At 44.1% G+C, this 12,233-nt stretch overlaps 1 long non-coding RNA gene across 1 annotated transcript in view; it reads right to left on the bottom strand.

The window, feature by feature from the left end:
* The window catches only part of LOC142786673 (uncharacterized), a 188,620-nt gene extending 181,602 nt beyond the window's left edge, over positions 1-7,018 (bottom strand). The window contains exon 1 of the long non-coding RNA XR_012889113.1: positions 6,602-7,018. This is a non-coding gene — a long non-coding RNA (uncharacterized LOC142786673). The remainder of the gene's footprint in view (positions 1-6,601) is intronic.
* Between the last annotated feature and the right edge of the window lie 5,215 nt (positions 7,019-12,233).

Raw genomic sequence — 12,233 nt, 5'->3', positions numbered from 1 at the left:
GCTGCTTGTGATGATGGCCACCGAATTAGCACAAAAGCGTGTCCCTACAAAGGCCGTCAACTTAGCCGCGAGCAGTTAGCTTGCTGCATGTGTAGATTTTCTTATTTCTTCAAAACACCGTGACGACTGATCGCTGGTCGAATATCAAAACGCGTGAAAAGTAATATACCAGGTATGATATTAGTATTTCAGCACTGGACATTTTTGCGATAAGACGATGGAGCAGAAAATATGAACCCTGCGTTATGTAATTTATGAAGGAGCATGGTACTGCACTTTCGGGTCAAAAGAGGAGTGAAAGAAGCAAGTGTAAAAGCCACCTTCTCAAAAGCTTAGTACCCGCAACCACGCATAATGTCAGGCAGGGCAACCTCTTGAAAAAAAAAGTGCTCGGTGACTGCGAATCGAACCGAGTACCTTCTAGATTGTAGCTGAGTGCTGTAACCGCTCGTCCACTGCAACAGTGCTTGCATTCAACCTATTGCTGATATATCGTCATTCCTTCGAATGACGCCAAATGCAAAAACATCTGGTTAAGCTTGGTCAAAAATAGAAAAAAATAGTTTTATAGCGTTTGCCCAAGGTTACTAAAAGATAGGAACCGCCACGTGTGACTGTATAACCATGTGCTATTTACTTTGTACATTACTGTCACGACGTTCGGATAGCCGGCTCTAACGTAGACTACCTTCTCATAATTTGCCAAATATAAATGAGAAAATAAAAATATATATCTGCCTGTGACAACGCTAATCAACTATTATGAATTCACTGTCACTAGTGTCTTTTTTACTAGATGAATACTCAGTTTGTTTCCATTATTGTTATTTAAGGAAGATTTGGCTCATTAACTCACAACTCTCCTAATTAGCATTGATTCTCACATCTAATGACAGTCACACTTCATCTGACTTTCTGTGTGGCTGTCACTCTCTTAAGCACGTACTCCACTTTTTTATGCTGTCCAAGCATTTGACGCTGCTTTGCAGAAACTATCCCTGACGTCTGCTGGGCCAGGAAATTGTCTTTATTATCTATCGATTTCAAGCATTCGCGAAGCCGAAACAAGAGTCTCTCTCTCTCTCCCTTTTCGTCCTTTTTGCACGTGTGATAACGTCTCTCGACTTCAAGACTCGTATACACGTCCCTTGCTTTATTTTCTCACTCAAACAACGCAGGACGAAATATTTGCACCGTGTTTTGTGAAAGCATTAGCACTGAACACCTCCTGACGAGTCTCCCTCGTTTTACGTAGACACATACCTAAGCGTAAGCGTATGCACGTTCTCGCATTCCGGCTTTATAAAAATGCTGCGGTGCATGAAACCAGCGAAATTCCGCTCACAATTTCATTTGATTACTGCTGTTATCTGTTTTGTTTGATTACTGCTGTTATTTGTGCCTGCATACAATTCGTCTGCAGGCACAAAAGTCGCTTCTGTGTTTTGTTATAGAAATTTTGTAACAAAGACTACCTTTTATTATAGGTACAAAACACTTTTACGTTCACCACTATACCGTGCTCGATTGCACCGAATTAGTTTGCTAGCTGGGCAGCTTTATTAAATGTAAGGTAACTGGTCGCGTCAAACAAGAGAAGATATTTAAGGCACATTTTCAAACATTGTATGCATCATTTATGCGTGGTTTGATTGATGTGGTGCACCTGGAGTGTTGTTTACTTGTACTTGGCGAGATAGTGCATGGATTGCTCGATAGCTTAAGGCCATCGAGCAATTTCGTTTTAGCTACAGTCGTTGACGGAAGGCGAGTGCTTGGCTTTGAACAGCACAGAAAAACGTCTATTACAACGTACGCGGCATCCCGTAAGCGCAGTAGCAGACGCTCGCGAAACTGAAATTTAGATGCAGCAAATCATTGGCTATTATCGTATACTCTCGATGCTAGACGCTTTGCGTGCTACCTTGATATTATCGGCACATACTTCTTTCTTTCCTTGTCGTTTCATCGGCTATTGTGTGTCCTTCTCGCCCTCTTATGTGCCGAATAAGTTAAATTCATACCCGCGCTATAGTAATCCCTCCAGATAAGAGAATTCTTGGCTAAGAAAAGGCGTAGCCAAAAGAAAGTTTGTGAATTCGGCCCCTACTTTTGCAGCAAAAAGATCCCAGTTCGCTTGTACACAGTGCCAATTCCTTTTTTTCGCAATCTAATTGCGAAAGAAAGAAATTAATTAAAGTAGACAGTTCAGTATTAATGGCATCAAAATTTTCTCTTTTAAAATCACATGTCACATTTTTCTCAATAGTTTGTTTGGGAGGTGGCATTTTAAGGTGGAAAGCAAACAGGGAATGATCACTGTAAGCGAGCAGATAAGTGATTTGGGAAGCTAAGGTGGGTGTGTTAGTCAAAATTAGGTCAAGTGTATTTGAGGCAGTACTCGTTACTTTGGTAGGTTGGGTGACCAGTTGACACAAACCGAAAAACAGAACAGATATTTATGAAATCCTTGGCGTCAGCCGAAAAGGGTGATAAGCATGGTGGACCAGTTGTCCAATTTATGTTAGCGAGATTAAAATCACCTACTAAGAACAGAAGCACCGAAAAAAAATGTGAAGCAACTACGTTTATTGAATCGTGAAGTTCACTTAACAACGTTTGTGCAGATGAAGGGGAACGATAGCATACCCCTAAGACAATTTTTAAGTGACGGATTGTTAGAAAAATTCATACTATTTCGATGTGTGAATATTCTGTATGCATCACGATAAAATTCATATTGAGATGGCTAGGAGCACGCCTCCACCTCGACGCGTGGTGTGATCACAGCGATAGACAGTAAAGTTTTGTGCATTATCAAACAATTCATTGTCACGCGCATTTGAAGAAAGCCACGTTTCTGTCAGAACAATTCCATGAGCCCCGCACGAGTTTATCGCGGATGATAAAGAGTCAGATTTATTTGAAGCGCTTCTCGTGTTCGATTAAAGAATAGAAAGACGAGTTGTGGAAGATGATAATAGACCACCGCCCCTCTCACTTCCCTAGTGTGAACTATTTGTAGGAGGATGTCGAGTGCGACCTACGTGAGAAGCACGCAATTGCGATTCTTTGACGACTCCAAGGCAAACAGTAAAAACGTAACTGGTGAGGTTTCCTACCAGCTCATTGTAGTGGAGTTTAAAGAAGGCAGGATTAGGCGGATTGTTAAGGAATTCGATTAGCTTTTTGCGGGCAAGACGAGTGGTTGGTGAAAAACCTTCGGAGACACCAATGTTTATTTGTTTTATTAGCCTCGAAGGTCTTTATTATTTCCCACTCCCTCATCTCGCAGAGGCTGGGCCAGAGCTCACCTCTTTGCGGGATGTTCCTCTGCAGGTTCCTCAGACGGCATCTCATTGGGCACGTCTGCTGTTCCTGTTGGGGGAGACGACTGCGAGGGCGACGACGCGGTTGCTAATTTGTGTTCAGCTACCTCTGCTTGAAGACGCTCAAAAGTGCTGCTTAGCAAAGCGTTTTCCTGTTCTAGTTGTGCAATCCTATTCCGCGCCACGCTGTGACAGTGGTGGCACCTTCCTCGTTACCATGAATGGCGTTCCCTTGACACAGTCGGCACAGCGATCCTCGGTGGGCGGCGTTTGTAGTCGACCGGCAGATGGGTCCTTGTCGCGAGCTCCCCCTCGAGCTGAAGTGACCACTCTTGGATGATGACCATGGCGGTGGTTGTCCTAGCACGCCCTCTCGACAGCAATCTGCTGCTGTTCCACAGCTGGTTAGTGCCAGTCGGGGCAGAGGACTTAGCGCATTGACGTTCACGTCTTCGTCGGCGAAATACATATGGTACTTGAAATTATTGTCTGCATAGCCTGACCGCAGTACGGTGAGGTCCTCTACATAGGCCCCACTCGGGAGTGCACACGTGATCCTTGGACGGTGACGCCTCTCCGCAACTCATGCTAATCACATCTTCTGGAGCCGGGCACACATTCGCGTGGGAGCCTGGCCTTGGGATTGATAGCACACACTGGTTTGTGTATGGTAAAGCGTGCACCGTAAAATACTTTCCCCGCACATCACGTAGTTAGGCACTTCCAAGCCGTCGAAGAGAACGATTAACGTTGTAGTGTTCTTTACGCATTTGACATCCACTGCTCTCAGATTTCTTGGCTGAACAATCATGCTGCCCAGCTACTCGTCATTGAAGCCTAGGTAAGCGCCTTTGACGACTCCCTTACACGTATTGTCTGGTGCGGCCAGTTACGAGCTGGCTTTATAGCCGGCCTTTCTGACTCTGATTGCTTCAACTCTTTATTATGCTCGGGTGTTCTTTTCAGTCCATGTACTCACGACGAAAATATTCTGCGTGTGGTTGGAGCACACAATGTCATCGGCTATCACGGCTGGGCTGAGTTGCGCTGCCAACGTCAGAGCGTGGCCCACTTTATTTTGACTAACATTCTTGCCGTTCATGACTCCTCGGGACCTGACGATTTCTCTGTAGTGATCCCTTGGTAGACAAGAGAGTCGCTATGCAGTGATGAGACGCTTCTTTAGGCCAACGAGTGCACGACCTCCGCCACAGATGCCACCACGTTGTACCAAACTTGCATGCGTGTCTTCCTCAGACGCACCGTATTGCTCGCGCTTCGAAATGGCCGTTGCACAGCCGTATTCAAGGCACTCTTCAGGGGTAACGTCCACGCTTTTTGCTTCAACTTGCATAGACACGTTTTTCTTCACAAAATCATGGCGATGCGAGAAGCCGCGCGAGGCATGGCAGAGAGGTGCGGGAGGCGTTTAACGTTGCCTGGCAGAAACGTTCCTAAATTCTACAGTAAGATGCCTAAGCGAGAAAATTCCGGTAATCGGTGTGATTGGTAGCTCAAGATGCGTTAAAGGACTTTAGGCTCAGCCACTTAGACCACAAAGTTGCATAAAAAACATTAGGTTGCTGGAACGTGCGTATGTCTGCATCCTGCATGAGATATGCACACTGCTATGGGTACAATGTCTTCAAGTAAATATCGGTGTGTACAGAGATAGGGTAAGATCCGATAGACTGATACACGGGGCAAAACCCGGCATTTTGGCTTGCCGGCCTCTGCAGGTAATACAAAATATACTTACTTGTCTTCGTGTCTCTGTTTCAGCGATATGTGTGTTCGTACTTGTTTCTCTTTTCATGTGTAAAAAGTGATTTTTGCAGGAAGCGTTTTCTGCCTCCCGTGTAGTGGAAGTGCAGAGTAGTGGTGTGGGCATGAGCCCAGGTGTAGGTTGCCGTGTTACTTGGGAGCACGCACCCTTTCATTTCTGTACCTAATCGACGACGCTTTGAAGAAGTGCATACCGAGTACCGGAGTTTATAATGTGCTTCTTGATGTCATAAGGACATGCGAAGCACAATACGCTGCGTCGAGACGTATAACAACTTAAGTTACCACAACGTTTAATTCATGAACACGGGCAATAATTGTTGCGGTGAATATGTTTCATTAGGCGTTAATGTATGTGAGTTTATGTCAAGTGATGCACACCAATAGACATTGCACAAGTTTGATATATCCCTATATAATACGCACCACTTATGTTAAGCCAGTTTCTCATTTGTGTTATACTAATAATAAATACACAGAGATCAGCCATGTTTTATAGCGAAAGCTCTGATGACCGGCTCACGCGTGGCGCCGTAGTTGTCCGCCGCCACTGTTTGTAGCCACATCACACGAAATTAGAAAAGCAAATTCAGTACCGATGACACAGTGGGGCTCGAACCTGAGTCCGCTGGGTTCGAGCCCAGTATTCTACTACTGAGCCAAACCGGCGCTTGGGACTTCGAGGCAAACTTGCCTTAAGGAAGCTTGATGTCGAGAAAACAACCGTGTTAACATGGGTTATAAAGCGTTTTAAAATAACGAAAGAGCAAGCAGTCGTCGCTCAATGCGAATAGGCTAACGAGTGGGTCGTCCGCTGCTTCAACCTAATATAAAAGCACGTTTTTGTTCATCTATTACTTTTGCACATACCCACTTCAGGCATATATCCTCATCGTCGTCAGCCACTGCCTGAGCAAATGGTACAAAATTACGCAGGCTTGGCGTAGTTTTGTTATCTGTGAAGTTTATCGCTCACTTCTCGTGAAAATGTGAGCAGCGCCGGCAAATTGTAGCTTTCTTTGGTAATTATTATACCTCCCAATAAATGCAGTTGTAGCGCAAAAGTCTTCCTGAGGCTTGCGGAAGCACACTGCACCCCTAATTTATGCTTTGTTCACTTGATGCGCTGTTTTGTGACCAAATATATGTATTCTGCGCATGTATTACACGAAGCAATATCCGCCAAGGTGTCTAGCTTTTGAGGCACATTTTGTCTAAGCTTTTGCTACCAAGCATAAACCTGGTTTCGGTAACGACCATGTGCAATGAGGAATACAGTCGCCATGGCCTCATTACCGCAAAGTTTACCAGAGCACAGGTTTAGTACGCCTGTTATTCCCTCTAGGCAATGTGATACAGACATCACTGTTGCATATTACTATATGAGCGTCGCATGAATGTGTTAATGTGATGAAGATGCCATGCTCTGAAACTTGCAAAATACAACTACAATGTTATAACATCGGGTGTATAGCAGCGGTACTTACATCAAGAAAGCTGCGCCAGCGAAAAACAGGAGATGGATTGCACGGAGACGTGGCATCATGACGTCGTGGCAATGCTCAACGAGGTAGCACTTGTTGTTTAGCAGGTACATTTTAACGCTCCCACATATTTATATTCGCAGTAAGACTAACGTACGTGGACCAATTTGTGATGCGGTTCTCGTGCCACTACGCTCAGTTCTCAATATTACCAATGATGCATTGTTTCCTTACGCTTAAATTTTTTACTGTGTAGAACATTCAATGTCGAATTCCTGCTCACCCTACTCCCGAAACTGCACAGATATGAATATAATATGAGAACAATACAAGGCTCTCCGGGCTAGTTGTAAAGTTTAAACACCTTTCGCTTTTTGAAGATGTTTCAGTTCATGTGCATATATATGGGTGATATACATAAGTTCAGCTACATATTGCTCTTCGACATTTTTAAATGCGAAAACGGTATGTGTTTCCAAAAAAAAGGCGACCTTCGTGTAAGGTTGTGTTGTACGTCCCGCGACCACCTGCATTTACGTTGTGGCATTACTACAATATTCAAGACACCTTTGTTGCTTTGTCCGTTAAAATAAATCACAGCATATCCACAGAGTGAATGATGATCAGTGGGGCGAAGCGTCTGTCCGTCCATCCGTGCTTTCCTCTGCCCGTTCGTTCGACCGTCTACCCGTGCTTGCCTCCATCCGTCTGTGCTTCCGTCCATCCGTCCGTGTTTTCATTATTCTGTCCGTTCGTGCTTGCGTCCGTCCGTCTGTTCGGCTTCCGTTCGTCTGTGCTTTATTCCATCCGTCCGTCTGTCCGTGCTTCCGTTTGTTCATGCATGCTTCAGTGTATCTATTTGTCGACGCATCCGTCCATGTGTGCGTATGTCCTTCCGTGCTTTTTCTCGTCTGTCAGTCCGAGCTTCCTTTCCCTCGTCTGTGCGTCTACCTGCCCGTGCTTACGTCTGTCTGTCTGTCTGTCTGTCTGTCTGTCTGTCTGTCTGTCTGTCTGTGGGTCCGTCTATCCATCTGTCTGTGTCTGTCCGTTCATCAGTCTTTTGTCTGCCACTGTCTGTCTGTCCGTCCGTCCGTCTGTCCGTCCGTCCGTGTGTTTGTCTGCTTGTCTGTCCACCAGCCTGTGTCGACATCGTGAACTATACGAAAACCACTAACACCATCTAGTGATAATAGTTCCAAGGACATATACACACAACACCATTTATTCATATACTAGATGTCGCTACATAATTCAACTACAACTAATAGTACTGCTATAAATATTATTATAATAATACTATTACTATTAATATTATTATTATTATTATAAAGAAGTAAAGACCCACAGTCTGAAGAGCTTCTCTGCTAAAAAAATTCCGGCAGCGTTTTTCCACAGGGGAATTCAAGTAAATGTGTCTCAGAGATAAGGGGGGTATCACGTGAATGCCGCGTAGTTAGGAATAGTTTCAGAATGATGATTGTTATTTTGTTTTTAATATACCTATTAATTGAATGAAGGAGAAGCATTTCCTTCAACGAACGGTGGCTTCCTGATATGCGATCCAGTGTGTACATATACGGGTGGCCAGTTAATGGTTGTGGAGCTCGAGTAGTCGCTTTTTACTAGCAGACGCTGCCTGCGTCGGTCTTGCAAGACGAGGGATGATTTGGGAATGAATAATTGTTATTTCGTCTTCATTATACTTATTCATTGAATGAACGAAAAGCGTATGCTCATGTGCGATTAAGTGTCCACATATACCGGTTATTCAGTGAACAGTTCTGCAGCTCTAACACACGCTTTTAAAGGTGAATTCATTTCTTAGTCGGGCTATGTCAGGCATCCGGCGTTGTCCGCGGTGTCTGTGGTTGTGTCCACGCACCAGCAGTTGTTCTCCTTCGTTTTCACTTTTTCTCCCACCACAACAGCTGTGGGCGCACACGCATATCCTCGCCCCTAGCAACGGGAGCTTTAGAATAAGTGTAGAAGAGAGAGTGTAGAAGAAGGTAGGTGCAGTGCTTTGCTGCTTCTTATCTCATCCTTCGCTCTCTCTCCTCCCTACGTCACACTTTCCCGTTCACTCGCGTCTCACTCTCGACTGTTCACTGGCTGCCACCTCTCAAGATTAGGGACGTAGTCAGGAACTTTTTTCGGGGGGAGGCGTTCACACCAACCTGACTGCAGGGGGGGGACTACACAAACTTTCCTTTGTTACATGACTATCCGTGGTAGTTTGAGCAGATTGTGTACATGTACATCAGAGTCTTGTGTCTCTCTACCAACTTTACTCATGCGTATGCTTGTGAAGAAAGTAAGTGAATGTAAAGCAATCGGAATAAAATACACTAGAGGTCTGGTACAGTGACCATTTGGAGCAATGGCCTCTCGTCGCACCACTGAATTGACAAGTCTACGAAAACGCATCTTTGTGACAGCCCACCCAATCGGAGAAGACATCGTTACTCGTTAACCTCTGCTAAACGTAGATGCCACAGTCCTCGTCGGGGTGAAGTGCGTTTCACAAGTCAAGGACGTCTCCGCTTACAACGTGGAATGTGATGCATACGCAATTGAAATACCATTGAGGAAATCGTTGACCAGTATTGAAAATTGGCTCAAGACTCTCAATTTGAAGCCGTCAATGAAATCGATATAGATTTATTACTGAGAGAAAATGAAATGGCGATAGAAAATACGTTGTGGATCAATTGAACTATCACAAAGGCAATTGTTGACAAACATTGAAAATTGGTCCAAGCCTCTCAATTGAAAGCCATCAATGATTTATCAATGCAAAAAAAAACTAATATTATTCGCCAATAATGCAGTTGACATTATGACAATATGTAATTAGAAAACCATTAAAATTACAAACACCTACATTTGCAGACCATCTTAATTCTGGAATCAAACTTGGGACCGCATGCACGTGTAGCAGATGTCTTGCCGATTGCACCACAGCGCTACCGCGCGAAGGCGTTTTTTTTTTGCGTGGTGTATATCTGCCAAACGGCTTTTTGCAAATCGTCGGCGGAACTTTGAACATCATTTGTGACATATGCATTCGTTTGCGCATGCATTTGATCAGCGAATAGTTTGTAGGGCTTCATGAAATCGAGACAACGGTGAGCGCTTTCGGCTCCGACTGGGGTTCGTGGTGCGCAAGAACGATTAACGTGTGCTCGTGCGTCGTGTTAGTGCTTCCCCGTGAATCGCGGGTGTTTCGCTCACCGAAATTTGCGGACACCAGTGCGACGCGCTGTGTTCGGTTGTAGAAACTTACGTTTTCTTTTCGCACGTGCGTGGGCTGTAAGCAATTTTACTTATTTGCGTCGCGAGGTATACGCGTGTCAGTAACAGCACCTCATTCTCAACTGTTTGAAGATAATGCGCTTTTGCACGTAAACGTTGCATGGGTATTTTAGCGTGCCTACTCTAACATTTGCATTTCGTACGCGCGAACTGCTGCAAGATGCACGCTGGGGCAGCGGCACCTTTTCAGGATTTCAACGAATACGTAATTCCGCAATTAGAATTTATGTGCATTAATTCGCGATACAGGGTGGTTTTTACTCATTTTCAGGCAGAAGCCGAAGTGCTGCCTACAGAGTGATACATTGGGGCAAGTTCCGTCACTTGATTGCGTGGGCACCATCACACAAGAATCTGTTCAAACTAGTGAGTGAATGTCTGCAGCAAGCTACAGTACGACGCCTGCAAAGCATACACAAGGCAAACCCTGATCTAAAGCTCTTGAGACTACGTGATTGTCGGCGACGTGCTTACAGGAGGGCACAGCGTTCCAAAAAAAGCTGCCCTAATTGGACACTTCATAACCGCTTAGATGCAACCATTACGTGGCATACAAAACAACTTCGTCGAAGAAGCTGGGCCGCATTGTGTAGCTCACTGCATATGGTGAGCGGTTTTGGGAATGTATGGCACTTATTGAAGGCTCTCCGAACTACTGAGGTCTGCAAGAATCCAACTACAGCAATGTGAATTATGACTGGACAGTCTTCCAAAATTTTAGCGGGTGATTTTGCGAATATTTTTACCTGTTATATGTCAAAAGACACCGTCAGTTATCGTTCCGTAACAATTTTATATGGGCCTTCATGTGAGATGGATGACGCCCTGGCCGAGCTGCGTCATGCATTTAGCCTCTGTTGCCGTCGCACTGCCCCAGGCGAAGATGGTGTTACGTACCAACCTTGCGAAACATTGCTGAGGTCTTTCATCAAAGTATCCTGGATGAATATAACAAAGTGTGGCAAACTACTCCTATTCCTGCTGAATGGAAATCGTCTGTGGTGAGGCCAATTTTAAAGCTTGGTCGCCCTGCACAACTCCTGAATTTATACCGGTTAATATCACTAACTTCTAATGTTATGAATGTGGTGGAACGTATGATGCTGTTTCGTCAGGACGCCATATTACAGGAGCTCACTTTCTTCCCTGATGTCATATGTGCGGATTTCTTCGCCACTTTTCAGCCCTTAACAGCATAGCAGATCTTGTATGATCACTTGAAACTGCTCGAGCAAACAGACATTCAGTGTATGTTCTATTTCTTGACATTCAGCAGGCGTTTGACTCGGTGCCACATTTTATTTTTTTATTTGAATATACTGCATCCCTAATGCAGGGCTATCGCAGGAGTGGATGAGTTCTTATAAACTAATACAAACAGAGCAACAACAGTAAAACAACAATAAAACTGAAATACATTACAGCAATACATAAAAAAACATCAATATGGTATTGCAAACACGATCGTACCTAATTTATAATTAGGCAGGAGTGGCATCAATGAAATATTGTAATGATAGTGAACGAATACTGCCTGGTAGAAAATTCCAGAGGTCTATAGTACGTGGAAAAAAAACTAAGTTTGAATGTGTTAGTACGAGCAAATAAAGGCTTTATTCTCAAGATGTGCGAGCTGTGGGTGCAAGATTCTTCCGTAAATGTGATGTAGTTACCACCAAAGCTGCCAGGAGAGGAGTTGATGACTGTATATAATAGTTTTAACGTTTCTATGCAATAACGAAAATGTAATGGTGCAATGTTCAGTGACTGCAGAGAAGATGTGAAAGGTTGGTGAGAAGTTGTAGCTGTAGTTACAGCATATGAAGCGGATGGCCTTACGCTGAACGCTATCAAGAATTTTCAGGTCACCTTGTTTGTGAGGGTACCAAGCGAGAGATGCATAATATAGAATAGGGCAAATCAAGGTTATATACAGAAGTAATTTGGCATCACGGGGGGGTTTAGCCAATGTACGGTGCAAATAACCTATCTTTGTTAGAGCTTTCACGCTGATATATTCAATGTGGTTGGTCCAGGAACGATTTTTTTCGGAATTACACCCAAATATTTATATTGTGCGACTCTTTTAAGTTGTACACCATCCAAGTAATAATCGAACGAAAACATATTCTGTGCATCGGTAAATTACATGACGGCTGTTTAATGCAATTGACGTTCATTTGCTATACTTCACACCAAGAGCTGACAGAATGAGCGATTGTGAAAGACGGTGATGATCTTCTGCAGAATTATTGGGTTAGTAGAATACGCAATGATCAACATAAAGTGTTATTTTAGATAAGGTGCAGTGAGGTAAATTATT

This window comes from Rhipicephalus microplus, unplaced genomic scaffold (genome assembly GCF_043290135.1).
Source record: "Rhipicephalus microplus isolate Deutch F79 unplaced genomic scaffold, USDA_Rmic scaffold_28, whole genome shotgun sequence".
Classification (NCBI taxonomy): domain Eukaryota; kingdom Metazoa; phylum Arthropoda; class Arachnida; order Ixodida; family Ixodidae; genus Rhipicephalus; species Rhipicephalus microplus.
This window is presented reverse-complemented; position numbering and strand designations above follow the sequence as displayed.